Here is an 18,579-nt window from a genome sequence, read left to right as displayed (position 1 = left end):
AGAGAGACATATCACCCTGCTATAATGATTTTGTGTCAAGATAATCCAATAAACTTCTAAAACAGAAACAAATATGAGGGAGTTGTTAATGAGCTTTTCTGGTTTTTGACCTTTTATTTATTTTCAGAGAATGTTATCTGCATATATATTTCTAACTGCGATGAATATGACTTGATTGCCTAATACATGATTTTTTTTTTTTTTTTTTGGTAACTTCCCCTTCTATGCTGAAGAAGAAACTGTTTGTTTTGTTTTGTTTTGTTTGGGGACACACACACACATAATATGTGTGCTATTTATATATGTTCCTGCATGTCTATTGTATTAATCTTGTTACTTGTACTTCTCTACATTTTTCTGATTTCTTGTCTGCTTTATTTTTTAATATTTGGTGAGATATGTGATGCTCTCCTACTATGATGGTGAACTTGGCAATTTGTTTCTGTAATATGCTTTCTATATAGAAGCTATTTTATTAATTACAATTCAAGAATAGTTTTATTTTGTTCTAAATTTCATTTTTATCAATATAAGAATATTTCTATTTTAATAATATCCTTATTACATTGGTGTCTTTAATTTATCTGTGCACTTTTTTTTTTTTTTAGATTTTTAAAAAATTTATTTGAGAGACAGAGAGTGCACAAGCAGGGGGAGGTGGTGGGGGAGAGGTAGAGGGAGAAGCAGACTCCCCACCCCCGAGCAGGGATCCGGATATGGGCTCGATCCCAGGACCCCAAGATCATGACCCAAGCTGAAGGCAGATGCTTAACCGACTGGGGCCACCCAGGTGCCCCATTATCTATGCCCCAAATCAGAAGTTGACAAAATGTTTTATACAACCCCCAGAAAGGTAGAGAGTTCCAGTAGCTCTTCATCTTTGCCAATGCTTATCTGTCTTTTTGCTATTAGCCAGTCTACTTTGTGGAAAGTGGTATTACACAGTGATTTTAACTTTAATTTCCATACTAATAATGTCAAATTAGTATGTTTCCATGAACTCATTGGCCATTAGTGGTCAAATAAATGAATGTTCTTTTGCTCATTTTCATGGTGATATGTTTGCCTTTTAATTTTTGAGTTATAGGTGTTCTTATATATTCAAGATAAAAGACCTTGGAGTTGTGAGTTCAAGCCCCATGTTGGGCACAGAGCTTACTTAAAAATAAAATAAAATAAAATCTTGATATAGGATATTTCCATATTCCAAAAAAGATTTTCATACACCTTTACAGTCAACCCCCTTACTCCATCCTTAGCCTCTAAGAATCACTGATCGGCTCTGTCACTATATTTAATTTTCTAGAATTGCATACAAATTGAATCACACAGTATTTATTTACTTTTTTGTAATAACAACTTTTTCTTAGCATAATGCTTTAGAGATTTATTTATGTTAATAAATATGCTAATATCAGCAGCTTGCTCTTTTCATTGCTAAGTAGCATTTTGTTATATAGATGTACTGTAATTTGTTTATCTATCAACCTATTGAAACTGAATTTGGTTTACTTTCTTTTTTTTAACATTTATGGAAAAAGTTGCTGTGAACAATTGTATACATAACTTCATGATGACATATATTTTAAGTTCCCTTAATAAAATATTTGGGATGAGATTACTGGTTTAAATAAGTGTGTATTTAACTTTAATGATACTCCAAACTGGTTTACAAAGTGGCTATGCATTTTCCATTACCACCAGCAATGTATGAAAGTTCAAGTTCCTCCAAATCCTTATCAGTACTTGGTATTCTCAGTGTTTTTAACTTTAGTCATTCTAGTGGATATGTATTGACTTAACATTATCCTGATGACTAGTGATGTTAGGGATCTTTTCATTTGATTGTTTAACATTCATATATCATGCCTGGTAATGTTTCTGTTAAAGATTTTGTCTATTGTTTTTTGGGGGGTTTTTTGCCTTTAATTTTTGAGTTGTAGAAGTTTTTTATATGTTGTACATAACTTTTAATAGATAAATGTTTTTTCAAGTATTTTCTCCCAATCCATAGCTGGCCTTCTTCTACCTCTCAGCTTTTGGTAACCACCATTCTCCTTTCTATCGCTATGATTTTGACCACTTTAACTACTTCATATGAGTGGAATCATATAGCATTTGTCTTTTTGTCTGGTGACTGGCTTATATCACTTAGCAAAATGCCTTCAAAGTTAATGTATGTTGTAGCATATGTCAGAATTTCCTTCCTTTTGGGGCGCCTGGGTGGCTCAGTTGGTTAAGCGACTGCCTTCGGCTCAGGTCATGATCCTGGAGTCCCGGGATCAAGTCCCACATCGGGCTCCCTGCTCGGCAGGGAGTCTGCTTCTCCCTCTGACCCTCCTCCCTCTCATGCTCTCTGTCTCTCATTCTCTCTCTCTCAAATAAATAAATAAAAAATCTTTAAAAAAAAAAAAAAAGAATTTCCTTCCTTTTTAAGGCTGAATAATATTCTATTGTATGTATATATCATATTTTGCTTATCCATTCATCCATTGATAGGCATTTGGCTCCATTGATAGGCTTCCATGTTTTAGCTATTGTGAATTATGCTGCTAGAAACATGGGTGTACAAATATCCCTTGAGACCCTGCTTTTAATTCTTTTGAACATATACCTAGAAGTGGAATTGCTGGATCATATGGTAGTTCTATTTTTAATTTTTTGAAGAACCCACTATGCAGATCTTGCTCACCTTATATTGGGGTTACATTCGGATAAACCCATCATAAATTGAAAATAACAGAAGTTGAAAATGCATTTAATACACCTAATCTATTGAACATCATAGCTTAGCCCAGCCTACCTTAAATGTGCTCAAAACATTTACGTTAGCCTATGGTTGGGCATACTCATATAACACAAAGTCTATTTTATAATAAAGGGTTGAATATCTCATGTAATTTATTGAATATTGTCCTGAAAGTGAAAAACAGAATGGTTGTATAGATACAGAATTGATGTAATGGTATTGATAGTTTACCTTCGTGACTGTGTGGTTGACTGGGAGCAGTAGCTCACTGCTGAGGCCCAGCATCATGAGAGTATCATACCACACCTCTCTCACCTGGCAAAAGATCAAAATTCAAAGTAGAGTTTCTACTGAATGCATATTACTTTTGCACGATTATAAGTCAAAAAATAGTAAGTTGAACCATCAGAAATTGGGGACCATCTGTATTGTTTTCCAAAGCTGTACAACCTTACATTTCCACCAAAAGTGTCCATGGTTCCAATTTCTCCTCATCCTCACCAATACTTTCTTTCTTTCTTTTTTAATAGTAGCCATCCTAATGGGTATGATGTGATAGCTCATTGTAGGTTTGATATGCATCTCCCTAATGATTAGTGCCTTTGAGCATCTTTTCATGTGATTATTTGTCATTTGTATATTGTCATTGGTATATGTCTATCAATTTCTTTGTCCATTTTTGAGTTATGTTTTTTGTTTTTGTTGTTAAATTTTAGGAGTTCTCTATTCTGAGTACTAGTCACTTATCAGATATGTGATTTGAAAATATATTCACCCATTTGGGGAACTGTATCTTTATTCTGTTGATAACGTCTTTTGAAGCAAAAGATTTTAAAATTTTCATAAAGACCATTTTGCCTATATTTTCTTTTGTTCTCTATGCTTTTGTATCGTATCAATAAATATCAATAAATCATTGACAGATTCATTATGGCTTTAGCTTTATCTCAGTTATCTTAAAATTATTTTTCTCAGTATCATTTAATGTAAAACCATTCGGTTAAAATTTTTTTCTTTTTTTTTTTTAATTCTCACTTTGGTTCATGGATTTTTAGACGTTATTTAACTCCAGCTATTTGGAGATTTTCTAGATGTATTACTATTATTGTTATAAATTTCTTTTTATTTTTATGTTATGTTAATCACCATACATTACATCATTAGTTTTTGATGTAGTGTAATTATTGTTATAGATTTCTAATTAAATTACCATTTTCCTATTGTGAATTGAACCAAGAAATAGTGTGAAGAAGTAAACCATGGCAATTTTTGAAGACTCATTTAATAATAATAATGATAACTTGTGTTGGCAAGTAGGATTGTGAAATTAAAATGAATAATTTAAAATAATTAACAAATCTTTTGTTTTAGATGTTTGTTTTTATTTCCTCTAAAATGATAGGTACCTGGTGTTTTGAGTTGAATGTGGTTCAGCCTGGGAACAGGAAATGGTGGATGCATTAGTTTGCCTGGAGTTTTTAAATCAGTATGTAAAAGAGTTTGTGACATAAGGCTGGAATTCTAATGGATTTTAAATGAGAAATACCTGCAATGTAAAATGATGAGCCCACGTGCACACTTCTTTTTGGTCCCAATCACTACAAGAATCCAACTCTTCTTATTCCAAGTTCCTATTTTTTTCCACAATACTTTACCTACATTTAGATTAGGGATTAGATAGGAGAAAAATAATTTTTATTTATTTATTTATTTATTTATTTGACAGAGAGAGACACAGCGAGAGAGGGAACACAAGCAGGGGGAGTGGGAGAGGGAGAAGCAGGCTTCCTGCAGAGCAGGGAGCCCGATGCGGGGCTCGATCCCAGGACTCTGGGACCATGACCTGAGCCGAAGGCAGACGCTTAAGGACTGAGCCACCCAGGCGCCCCAGGAGAAAATTAATTCTTGATAACTAGGTTTCCCCCCCAATCCTAAGAATTTGTATAATTGATGGAGAAATATTCTTATTATTTTTTTTTTGAGGGGTGTCTCATCTTAATTATGCGAAAGGACAAAATCCCTTTAAGATACCCTTTTCACCTAAAGTCTTTAATGCACTTTCTGGGGTTTACAGTCAAAAGAAATTTACATCTTCAATTCAGCAAACCCCAGAGACCAATCAGAAACTCACACAGCACTCCTCTATTGTTGCCATTAATCATCTTTGTCCTTGGAGAATATTTATATAAATATTTTTAATTCAAGATGAAGTCATCCGCAGGGTAGCATGCTTGAAGCCAGTTTACTCTGATGGTTTCCAAATAGTGTGATTCCCACTGGATGTCTAAAATAATACTCCATTTTCACAGTTAAGTGTACCAGTTAGAGGGATACCTACAAGAGAAAGAATCATGCCTTTAAGAAGGTTAATGAGAAGATGGGATCCCACTGGTCTCAAGATACAATTGGGGTGTAGGGTAGATAATTCCTCAAACTTTTTCAGACAAATTGATCTTGTTTTGGCATAATTAACTATAGGTTACATCAGGGCAACCAGATGATTCCCACTGGTGGAATGAAACTTTTATATCCTGCTATGAATTATCTTAAATATAGTCCATGTAAAATAACTCTTGATTTTAATCGGTCTCATTGGGCCTTATTAAAAAGTGAATTTAGTCAAAGAACTAAATTAGAAAGAACCTTAGGAAATCCCTGAATAGGTGATTACAGAGTAACTCAAGCTTGAAATAGTTTTAAGCGATACATTAAATGTTAAAAAATATAGTCAGAGACAAGTGTTTCCTTAAATTTTCATACTTGTCGTACACACACAGATAGACACAACACACACATGCACTCACAAGAATCTCTTGGGAAGATGCTAATATTAGAGTAGTTGCCAAAGAGTCCACATGTTAAAAATAACTTTAATATATATGCAAACACTAATTTCTGACTCTTTCCATGAAAAATTACATCTGCCCTTGACCACATATCTCGTAAAAAAAATTTATTTGAAGGAGCAATTTATAGCTTCCAGTTTAAACTCATTTTACATTCCTTAATCCCTGGAAGTTGGTTTAGAATTTATTTATATTTATTATTCCTTCAGTGGAAATAGTGATCTTATATTATTCATCATGTTTAATAAACATAACTTAGAATAAGTGTGAAAAATAAAAGCTATTTTTCTGAAACTGTTTCCTTTACGTATACACAAATTTGAACTACAGTTTCTCTTACTTCTAGAACACACATGTAAAATGATATTTTACCCAATTTCCTGAATGTTAAAATATATTTTTTTCTTTTAAAATCAGTTTGAATGACAAGATACAATTAAACAATTTCTCTTGAGATGCTGCAAAAATTTTATGGGGGAGTTCAAAGAAGATATTTCCATTAGTCAATCAGACAAACATGTTACAATCTTTACTTTCCTCAATTGATATACTACTATTATTTGCAATCCCTTCAAGCTTTTAAATACATATGTATATATTTATATACATATATTATATATAAAAACCTTTATAACCATTATATGATGTATATATTCTTTATGTATATTGCATATATATTATATATATTATATATATATATATATATATAAACACTCAGGGCTATTGTTTGATTGATTAGACTGAGTAGTTGTTTTGAACTACATTAGAAACTATGTTGAGTATGATGCACTATTTTCACCTAGCCCCTTTAACAAGAGTAGCCACAAAACAGAAGAATGAATTAATTTCAACATTAAGGCTCCTAAGACTTGTGATCAATTAAATATCAAAATCACATCACAAACAACCTGTAATAACAATTAAGTATGCACAGCATTTGAGGAATGGCTATCAAAAACATCCTTATTCAAGTCTTCTCAAAGACATCTATTATGCTCAGTCATCTTAAAAGAGTTCTTAGCATCTCCCCCACCACGAGTTAGTGATAACACTAGAAGATAGTTATAGGGAGGAATTCCAGGACTGTAATGACTAAAGTTGGTAAATATGAAAGAAGAGAGGGAAATTATGAGAATAATGAGTCTGTAATTTACCTAAAATAATGCAAAATGCACTGCCTTCAAAAATATGAAATTCTCATTTGATGAAACTAGTCAAGTATAGCCTAACTGGTTATTGATTCAGGAAGTAACAACACACTATGTTAACTGGTGGTCAAAAATAAGATATTTTATACCTTCTGATTGAGGCTAATCCCAGACACTAAATAATTAAGCTATAATTTACATGTTTCTTTTTTTTTTTTTTACATGTTTCTTTTACATTTCCCAGAATCTTCTATCACTTAGAGATGGGGGATTTCTTATTCTAAGTAAGAGATGTGGTGTTCTAAAGTTTTAAAAATTTTTAAGATTTTGGGGCACCTGGGTGGCACAGTCAAGTTAAAGCGTGGGACTCTTGGTTTTAGCTCAGGTCATTATCTCAGGGTCCTGAGATTGAGCCCTGCATCGGGCTTATGCTCAGCAGGAGTCTGCATAAGACTCTCTCTCCCGAGGAGGAGCAAGATGGCGGAGGAGTAGGAGACCTAAATTTCGTCTGTTCCCAGGAATTCAGCTAGATAGGGATCAAACCATTCTGAACACCTACGAATTCAACAGGAGATTGAAGAAAAGAATAACAGCAACTCTCTGAACAGAAAAGTGACCACTTTCTGGAAGGTAGGACCTGCGGAGAAGTGAATCCAAGGCGATATTCGGGAAGGTAGATGGCGGGGGAGGGGGTCGCCGTCAGCCGCTACCAGGAAGTAATAGAGCAGCGGAGCACAAAACCAGAACTTTTAGAAGTCTGCTCCACTGAGGGATGTCACTCCAGTGGCTAAGCAGGGGGTGGAACCCTCTCTGGGACAGTGTGGTCTCAGGACCCTTGGGGTCACAGAAAGACCGGGGGTGCCTGAGTGCGACAGAGCTCCCAGGTATCAGAGTGGGGAAGCCAGCTGCAGAGACAGACCTGAGGCATTGGCTCTCAGCTTGGGGTTGCCATAAACCATAATCCGCGGCACAATTGGGCCACTGCTCCTCCAGCGGGGACCCAACAAGTGGCAGATCTGGGAGACTCACCTTCTTCCCCCGGAAGGAGAGGTGCGGGAGCACACCGCAGGGATCTGCTGGGTTTGGAGACTCCACACCGAGTCGGGTGCCAGAGATAGAAATGCTCGGTCACAGGCCGGGTGAGCACGGAGTGTGGCCAGAGACCGGGGAGACGGGAGTGACTGACTGCTTTTCTCTGGGGGCGCACTGAGGAGTGCGGCCTCGAGTTCTCGGCTCCTCCGGGGCGGAGATTGGGAGGCCGCCATTTTCACTCTCCGCCTCCAAAGCTGTACAGAAAGCTTGCAGGGAACAAAAGCTCCTGAGAACAAACCCGAGCAGATTACTTAGCCTTGACCGGGCAAGGGCAGGGCAATTCTGCCTCCAGCAAAGACATTTGAGAACCATGGCAACAGGCCCCTCCCCCAGAAGATCAGCGAGAACAGCCAGCCAAGACCAAGTTTACCAATCAAGGAGGACAGCAGAACGCCAGCACTAGGGGACTACTGCACACAGAATTAATGGCTTTTTGGGTGCCTGGGTGGCTCAGTTCGTTAAGCGACTGCCTTCAGCTCAGGTCATGATCCTGGAGTCCCGGGATCGAGTCCCGCATCGGGCTCCTTGCTCAGCGGGGAGTCTGCTTCTCCCTCTGACCCTCCCCCCTCTCATGTGCTCTCTCTCTCTCCTTCTCTCTCGCAAATAAATAAAATCTTTAAAAAAAAAAGATTCTCTCTCTCCTTCTCCCTCTACCCCTCCCCCAGTCGTGCTTTCTCTCTCTCTCAAATAAATAAATAAATCTTTAAAAAAAAAAGAATTCATGGCTTTTTTACCATGATTCTTTAGTCCTTCAAAGTTAATTTTTTTAATTTTCTTTTTCTCTTTTTCGTTTTTTTCTTTTGAATTTTTCTTTTTCCCTTTTTCAACCAACATCTTATCTATCCCTTTTTTAAAAAATATTTTTTATTTTTCATTTTTAGAGTCATATTTTATCCCTTCATAGTAGTTAACCCTAATTTTGGTACATGTATATAAGTTGTTCTCTCTTTAAAATTATGGGATACAGTTTCTTCTAACAGACCAAAATATACCCAATCTCTAGTGTATGGCTTTGTTCTAGTCTCCTGCTTAATCACATTCTCTCCCTTTTTTTTTTTTAAATCCTCTTCTTTCTTTTCTCAACCAACTTCTGATCTTATCAATTCCTTTTATAAAATCTTTTATAATTTTAATCTTTACAGCCATATTCCATCCCTTCATCATATTTACTGGTTTTTTTCTACATATATAAGTTTTTCTTTCTGTAAAATTTTGGGAGGCCCTATCCTCTAACACACCAAAACACACCCAAAATCTAGTGTGTGGCTCTGATCTATGCACCAGCATGATCATATTTGATCATATTCTGTCTTTTATTTGTTTGTTTCTTTTTTTATCTTTTTCTTTCCTTCTTTTTTTTCTTTCTTTCTTTCCTTTTCTTTTCCCCCAGTTTCAGGTCTCTTCTGATTTGTTTAGTGTGTATTTTTCTGGGGTTGTTGTTACCGTGTTAGCATTTTGTTCTCCCATTCATCTATTCTCCTCTGGACAGAATGACAAGATGGAAAAAATCACCTCAAAAAAAGAACAGGAGGCAGTACAGACTGCCAGGGACCTAATCAATACGGACATTAGTAAGATGTTGGAACTAGAGTTCGGAATGACGATTTTAAAGATACTAGCTGGGCTTTAAAAAAGCATGGAAGATATTAGAGAAGCCCTTTCTGGAGAAATAAAAGAACTAAAATCTAACCAAGTCGAAATCAAAAAGGCTATTAATGAGATGCAATAAAAAATGGAGGCTCTAACTGCTAAGATAAATGAGGCAGAAGAGAGAATTAGTAATATAGAAGACCAAATGATGGAAAATAAAGAAGCTGAGAAAAAGAGAGATAAACAACTACTGGATCATGAGGGCAGAATTCCAGAGATAGTGATACCACAAGACAAAACAACATTATAATAACTGGGATCCCAGAAGAAGAAGAAAGAGAGAGAGGGGCAAAAGGTACATTGGAGCAAATTATAGCAGAGAACTTCCCTAATTTGGGGAAGGAAACAGGCATCAAAATCCAGGAGGCACAGAGAACCCCCCTCAAAATCAATAAAAATAGGTCAACACCCTGACATCTAATAGTAAAACTACTGTCTCAGAGACAAAGAGAAAATCCTGAAAGCATCTCGGGAGAAGAGATCTGTAACCTACAATGGTAGGAACATTAGATTAGCAACAGACCTATCCACAGAGACCTGGCAGGCCAGAAAGGACTGGCATGATCTATTCAGAGCACTAAATGAGAAAAATATGCAGGCAAGAATACTATATCCAGCTAGGCTGTCATTGAAAATAGAAGGAGAGATAAAAAGTGTCTAGGACAAACAAAAACTAAAGGAATTTGCAAACATGAAACCAGCCCTACAAGAAATATTGAAAGGGGTCCTCTAAGCAAAGAGAGAGCTTAAATGTAACATAGACCAGAAAGGAACACAGACAATATACAGTAAGAGTTACCTTACAGGCAATACCATGGCACTAAATTCATATCTTTCAATAGTTACCCTGAATGTAAATGGGCTAAATGCCCCAATCAAAAGACACAGGCTATCAGATTGTATTAAAAAACAAGACCCATCGATATGCTATCTGCAAGAGATTCATTTTAGACCCAAAGACACCCCAGATTGAAAGTGAGGGGGTGGAAAACCATTTACCATGCTAATGGACACCAAAAGAAAGCTGGGGTGGCAATCCTTATATCAGACAAGTTAGATTTTAAACCAAAGACTGTAATAAGAGATGAGGAAGGACACTATATCCTACTTAAAGAGTCTATCCACCAAGAAGATCTAACAATTGTAAATATCTATGCCCCTCACATGGGACCAGCCAATAATATAAGGCAATTAATAACAAAAGCAAAGAAACACATCGACAACAATACAATCATAGTGGGGGACTTTAAGACCCCTCACTGAAATGGACAGATCATCTAAGCAAAAGATCAACAAGGAAATAAAGACTTTAAATGACACACTGGACCAAATGGACTTCACAGATATATTCAGAACATTCCATCCCAAAGCAACAGAATAACATTCTTCTCTAGTGCCCATGGAACATTCTCCAGAATAGATCACATCCTAGGTCACAAATCAGGTCTCAACCTGTACCAAAAGACTGGGATCATTCCCTGCCTATTTTCAGACCACAGTGCTTTGAAATTAGAACTCAATCACAAGAGGAAAGTCAGAAAGAACTCAAATACATGGAGGCTAAAGAACATCCTACTAAAGAATGAATGGGTCAACCAGGAAATTAAAGAAGAATTAAAAAAATTCATGGAAATGAAAGAAAATGAAAACACAACTGTTCAAAATCTTTGGGATGCAGCAAAGGCAGTCCTAAGAAGAAAGTATATAGCAATACAAGCCTTTCTCAAGAAACAAGAAAGGTCTCAAGTACACAACCTAACCCTCCACCTAAAGGAGCTGGAGAAAGAACAGCAAATAAAGCCTAAACCCAGCAGGAGAAAAGAAATAATAAAGATCAGAGCAGAAATCAATGAAATAGAAACCAAAAGAACAGTAGAACAGAACAACAAAACTAGGAGCTGGTTCTTTGAAAGAATTAACAAGATTGATAAACCCCTGGCCAGACTTATCAAAAAGAGAAGAGAAAGGACCCAAATAAATAAATCATGAATGAAAGAGGAGAGATCACAACCAACACTAAAAAAATACAATTATAAAAACATATTACGAACAACTATATGCCAGCAAATTAGATAATCTGGAAGAAATGGATGCATTCCTAGAGATGTATCCACTACCAAAACTGAACCAGGAAGAAATAGAAAACCTGAACAGACCTATAACCACTAAGGAAATTGAAGCAGTCATCAAAAATCTCCCAACAAACAAAAGCCCAGGGCCAGATGGCTTCTCAGGAGAATTCTACCAAACATTTCAAGAAGAATTAATACCTATTCTTATGAAACTGTTCCAAAAAATAGAAGTGGAAGGAAACTTCCAAACTCATTTATGAGGCCAGCATTACCTTGATCCCAAAACCAGACAAAGACCCCATCAAAAAGGAGAATTACAGACCAATATCCTTGATGAACATGGATGCAAAAAATCGCACCAAAATACTAGCCAATAGGATCCAACAGTACATTAAAAGGATTATTCACTACGACCAAGTGGGATTTATCCCTGGGCTGCAAGGTTGGTTCAACAGCCGCAAATCAATCAACGTGATACAATACATTAATAAGAAAGAACAAGAATCATATGATCCTTTCAATAGATGCAGAAAAAGCATTTGACAAAGTACAGCATCCTTTCTTGATCAAAACTCTTCAGAGTATAGGGATAGAGGGTACATACCTCAATATCATAAAAGCCATCTATGAAAAACCCACAGCGAATATCATTCTCAAGGGGGAAAAACTGAGAGCTTTCCCCCTAAGGTCCGGAACATGGCAGGGATGTCCACTATTACCACTGCTTTTCAACATAGTACTAGAAGTCCTAGCCACAGCAATCAGACAACAAAAAGAAATAAAGGCATCCAAATTGGCAAAGAAGAAGTCAAACTCTCACTCTTTGCAGATTATATGATACTTTATGTGGAAAACCCAAAAGACTCTACCCCAAAACTGCCAGAACTCATACAGGAATTCAGTAAAGTGGCAGGATATAAAATCAATGCACAGAAATCAATGGCATTCCTATACACCAACAACAAGACAGAAGAAAGAGGAATTAAGGAGTCGATCCCATTTACAACTACACCCAAATTCATAAGATACCTACATATAAATCTAATCAAAGAGGCAAGAATCTGTACTCAGAAAACTATAAAATACTCATGAAAGAAATTGAGGAAGACACAAAGAAATGGAAAAACGTTCCATGCTCATGGATTGGAAGAACAAATATTGTGAAGATGTCAATGCCACCTAGAGCAATCTACACATTCAAAGCAATCCCCATCAAAATACCATTCACTTTTTTCAAAGAAATGGAACAAATAATCCTAAAATTTGTATGGAACCAGAAAAGACCCCCAATAGCCAGAGGAATGTTGAAAAAGAAAAGCAAAGCTGGTGGCATCACAATTCCAGACTTCAAAGTCTCTTACAAAGCTGTCATCATCAAGACAGTATGGTACTGGCACAAAAACAGACACATAGATCTATGGAACAGAATAGAGAGCCCAGAAATGGACCCTCAACTCTATGGTCAACTCATCTTCGACAAAGCAGGAAAGAATGTCCAATGGAAAAAAGACAGTCTCTTCAACAAATGGTGTTGGGAAAATTGGACAGCCACATGCAGAAGAATGAAACTGGACCATTTGGTTACACCACACACAAAAATAGACTCAAAATGGTTGAAAGACCTAAATGTGAGACAGGAGTCCATCAAAATCCTAAAGGAGAACACAGGCAGCAACCTCTTCGACCTCAGCCACAGCAACTTCTTCCTAGAAACATCGCCAAAGGCAAGAGAACCAAGGGCAAAAATGAACTATTGGGACTTCAAGATAAAAAGCTTTTGCACAGCAAAAGAAACAGTCCACAAAACCAAAAGACAACCGACAGAATGGGAGAAGATATTTGCAAATGACTTATCAGATAAAGGGTTAGTATCCAAAATCTATAAGAACTCATCAAACTCAACACCCAAAGAACAAATGATCCAATCAAGAAATGGGGAGAGAAGACATGAACAGACATTTCTCCAAAGAAGACATCCAAATGGCCAAGAGACACATGAAAAAGTGCTCAACATCGCTCGGCATCAGGGAAATCCAAATCAAAACCTCAATGAGATACCACCTCACACCAGTCAGAATGGCTAAAATTAACAAGTCAGGAAATGACAGATGTCGGCGGGGATGTGGAGACAGGGAAACCCTCCTACACTGTTGGTGGGAATGCAAGCTGGTGCAGCCACTCTGGAAAACTGCATGGAGGGTCCTCAAAAAGTTGAAAATAGAGCTACCATACAATCCAGCAATTGCACTACTGGGTATTTACCCCAAAGATACAAATGTAGTGATCCGAAGGGGTACATGCACCCCAATGTTTATAGCGGTAATGTCCACAATAGCCAAACTATGGAAAGAACCTAGATGTCCATCGACAGATGAATGGATAAAGAAGAAGTGGTATATATACACAATGGAATACTATGTAGCCATCAAACAGAATGAAATCTTGCCATTTGCAACGACATGGATGGAAAGGAGGGTATTATGCTGAGCGAAATAAGTCAATCAGAGAAAGACATGTATCATATGATCTCACTGATATGAGGAATTCTTAATCTCAGGAAACAAACTGAGGGTTGCTGGAGTGGAGAGGGGTGGGAGGGATGGGGTGGCTGGGTGATGGACATTGGGGAGGGTATGTACTGTGGTGAGCGCTGTGAATTGTGTAAGACTGCTGAATCACAGACCTGTACCTCTGAAACAAATAATACATTATATGTTTAAACAAAAGAAGAAGAAGATAGCAGGAGGGGAAGAATGAAGGGGGGGAAATTGGAGGGCAAGACGAACCATGAGAGACTGTGGACTCTGAGAAACAAACTGAGGGTTCTAGAGGGGTGGGGGGTGGGGGAATGGGTTAGCCTGGTGATGGGTATTAAAGAGGGTCCGTAGTGAAGGGAGCACTGGGTGTTGTCTGCAAACAATGAATCATGGAACACCACATCAAAAACTAATGATGTAATGTATGGTGATTAACATAACATAAAAGACTGTCTCTCCCTTGGGGCGCCTGGGTTGCTCAGTTGGTTAAGCATCTGCCTTCGGCTGGCTTGATCCTGAGGTCCTGGGATCAAACCCCACATCGGGCTCCCTGCTGAGCAGGGAGGCTGCTTCTCTCTCTCACCCTCCCCCTGTCATGCTCTCTCTAGCTCTCTCTCAAATAAATAAATTCTTTGAAAAAAAAAGACTCTCTCTCCCTCTCCTCTGCCCCTCCCCCTGCTCTCTCTCTCTCTTTCTCTCTAAAATAATAAATCTTTAAAAAATTTTAAAGATTTTCCCTGAAGTGGATAGAATGCTTGTTATTGTTTTTAGTTAAATAAGAATTTAATGATAGGTTACCAGATGATTATGGAACAGAAATTATTCTTAAAGAAATATTTAATTTTAGTTGTCTATCTTACAGCATTCATGCATATAAAGAATTCTCTAAAAGATTGGAAACCATAATCTACCTAAAGATAGAGGATGAGGGTCAGGGAAGAGGAAGACAATGGAGATTTTTAAATTTTAGGCACCCTCTTTTAGTGTTTAATACTTTCAAATGCAAAATGTATTGTGTTTTCTTATGTCATAGAAGTGCCTTAAATAATTTAATCTAATAAAATTCAAAATGAATCCTTTCTTTCTATATGCTTCCTAAACCAATAACCAATTAAGATACACTTCAATATATTTGTCAACTGAGAATTTCATATTTTTGAAGGCAGTTGATTTCATTTTCAAAAGAAAGATTTTCTTTATACTGAGCAGAAAGGTGCTGTCCTGTGACTTCCTCCCATTGTTTTAAATTCTATGCTTTCCATCTTTGAAAATAAATCAAGCCTTTTGTAAAAGTCCTTTAAATGTGTAACGATAATGACTTTGTCTTCTTGTATAATATTCATCTTCCTTAAGGACTGAGTCCCGCCTTGTCATGGCTAAACATAGCAATTCTGTCCACCCCTAGGAACTTGCTCTATTACTTCATCTGAGTCTTGCAAATATGGTAACACTTAGAATTGGACAAAATACTCAATCATTTATTTATTTAAAATATTAGTTAGTGCTTTGTAGGTCCTCTATGAAGGATGGAAATATAATCTTTGAACTTGTAGGATTGAAAATTATGAAAATCATTGATGGGCATGACAGTAGCTATCTCTCCTCTCAAGCAGCTTCTAAGTTATTATGAAGAGAGATGGCAGGGAGTTATGTATGCTTTAGAGAATAATAGAGTTAGGTGACAAAAAATGAGTCATATGTGATATGTTCTTCTTACATGCATAAAAGAGAGTGAAGGAGCAAAAGAGGGAATGATCATATTTCTTTGGGTAAATTTTAAATAATTGTAACCAGTGTAATAATTTTAATAAAATTGCATATGTCTTGAGAGCTAATATGTCACAAAGTATCAGATTTTAAGCGTAAAAATGTCCAGGTGTGACATACATTCAGACACAATCACTACAAATTATGGCCATCAGATGGCACTACTTGGGAGCTTTTCAAATGGCAAGTCACCATCCTAATCCTGCACAGTAAAATAAACTGCCTCTCAATGAATTTCTTTAAGAGTATGAATATGGTTATGTGTCATTTCCTTTTTTATAAGGCATTTATTCAGTAGTTGGTAACTTGAACTGGCATATTGTTTATACTGAAGATGTATAACTTGATGAAAATTTGTAAGTATACAAAATCTTATTCTGGGGTATTATCCTTGTTATCAGATTAATCAATGTTGTCAGATCAATCAATAATTACTAACAAATATTTGGCATCTGCTTTTTCCTCGTGGCAACTGTATACAGAAATTAAGAATTATTTTAAAAAATTCAGAAATTAAAACATGACAGTGTATGTATTTCTATCTTTGGAAAGAGCCTGGACACTAACCATATACTTTGGTTCCTGTATCTGAGAAATTTCTTGAGTCCGTCGATCTGGTCACAAAGATTACTTTTGCATTGTATAATTTGTTCAACCCTTTCCTTCTGAGGAAAATAGAAAAACTTCATAAAATTAAAATCCTGCCAAACAAACGGATGACTCTGAACTGTTTATTCTACAATATTTGAATGATATTTATTGAATAAATTTTGCATCATTCTGGATTACTCTTAAAGGATATGTGCATGCTAGGTTTGTTTGAATAAATAATGGAATTATTAAAATGTATTTCAGTTCATGAAATTTGTAGGGAAAACCATTGAACATTTTAACCATATAAAGGCATGTCAAACTAGAATGGATAGCCAACAACTAATCTTTTCTAGAAGAGTAAAAAGATGGACTAAAAGACATAGCCATGTTTAAGTTTCTAGAACATAACTTAAAAAGACTTGAATTATTGAGGATTTTTCAGTTACTGGTAAGGAATACCTCATCTCGGGATAATGCAAGAATGATTTAAAAAAAGGGGGGGAGGACATTATTATCTCATGCAATAGAACATTGCAGTGCATTATTAAGGGTAGCCTATAAGCGGTCCTGACTCAAGATTTGTGCAGCTCTAGGCAGTGTTTTCCTCTCATTGACATTACAACCAAATTATGCTCTTTCCTTGTGCTATAGTCCTCAGAAGCTCCAGAGGTATATATTTCCAAGTTCAAGTCCAATGGAAAAAATATCACTTTCTTGTTTGCTTAAGTAAAACCTCAAAAGTTAGTTGGATGGGACCTTACTGAGTCATCGGACTTTGAGCCACTGTCTTCTATGAGGCTTTGGTCACATGCCCAGCTGTGTTCTGTGGAGCTAACATGTAGTTTGAGTGTTGGGAAGATGTGTTTCTGCAATGGGAAATAAGGCAAAGGGAAATGGTTGCTAAGGAGATTAAAAATTCAAAAAATGCCTCCTACACATTAGGATTAATAAAGAATGTAAGAACAAAAGCATAATGAAATGTATTTAGAATAGATTTCTTTCCTCCAACCACATTTTTACAGTTTCAAGTATGCCCAATGCCTGTTTTTGTCTGTTTTCCATTGCTCTGAAAGGGAAGAATCTTCTAACAGAGATGTTTCCTGGTGTGTGCTCTCAGAATGACCGGCGTCTCCTTCTACAAAGTAAAGTTTGTTTAATATTTCTCGTATGCATTTGAGACTTTCTTACTAAAACTGTAAAAGAGTACTGAAAGAGGAAGAACTCTGAAAATAAAGTGAATACGTTCTTTTTTAAGATCTTATTTATTTATTTGACAGAGAGGGACACAGCGAGAGCAGGAACACAAGCAGGGGGAGTGGGAGACAGAGAAGCAGGCTTCCCACCGAGCAGGGAGCCCGATGCGGAGCTCGATCCCAGGACCCTGGGATCATGACCTGAGCCCAAGGCAGACGCCCAATGACTGAGCCACCCAGGCGCCCCAAGATTTTTATTCATTTAAGAGAGAGCATGAGGAGAGGGGAGAGGCTGAGGGAGAGGGAGAGGCAGACTCCCCACTGAGCAGGGGGCCTAATCCCAGGACCCTGGGATCATGACCTGAGGCAAAGGCAGACGCTTAAGGACTGAGCCACCCAGGCACCCTAAAGTGAATAAGTTCTATGAACATTTTATTTTATTACTTTACAGATCAGCATATTACTTATAAAGGAGATTACCAATTTAACATTAATAAGGTGTTCATTGTTTTTGGTAAATTCTTCTACTTGGGAAATAATATGAGAATACATGATTCTAGTCATTCTGATCCACTTAAGCCAGAATACGACACACATACTACGTGTAACTGACTTTCATGTAATGACATAAAACATTTATAATAGAATCCTCAAATCTTTAGGGACACAACTATGAAATAGTTGTAACTTTTTCCAATCACTGTTTAACCTTGCTGTTTTTATTTCCCCTTTTGTATTCCTGAACTATCTCTGTCAGTTTCTATAACTTTCAGATATCTTTTAGTTATTAACGTTTAGTTAATTGGAATTCTAAATCTTTCATCTCCTTTAATTCAAAACCCAGCCAATGCGTAATAGCTTATAGGGGTTGACAAGTCAGGGATGAGAGAGAGGAAAAGGGCAAATGTCTTCACTGCATGAGGCCCAGGCA

The sequence above is a fragment of the Neomonachus schauinslandi genome, chromosome 5, assembly GCF_002201575.2.
Source record: "Neomonachus schauinslandi chromosome 5, ASM220157v2, whole genome shotgun sequence".
In the NCBI taxonomy this organism is placed as follows: Eukaryota; Metazoa; Chordata; class Mammalia; order Carnivora; family Phocidae; genus Neomonachus; species Neomonachus schauinslandi.
The sequence above is the reverse complement of the archived record's forward strand: the minus strand, read 5'-3'. Positions refer to the sequence as shown.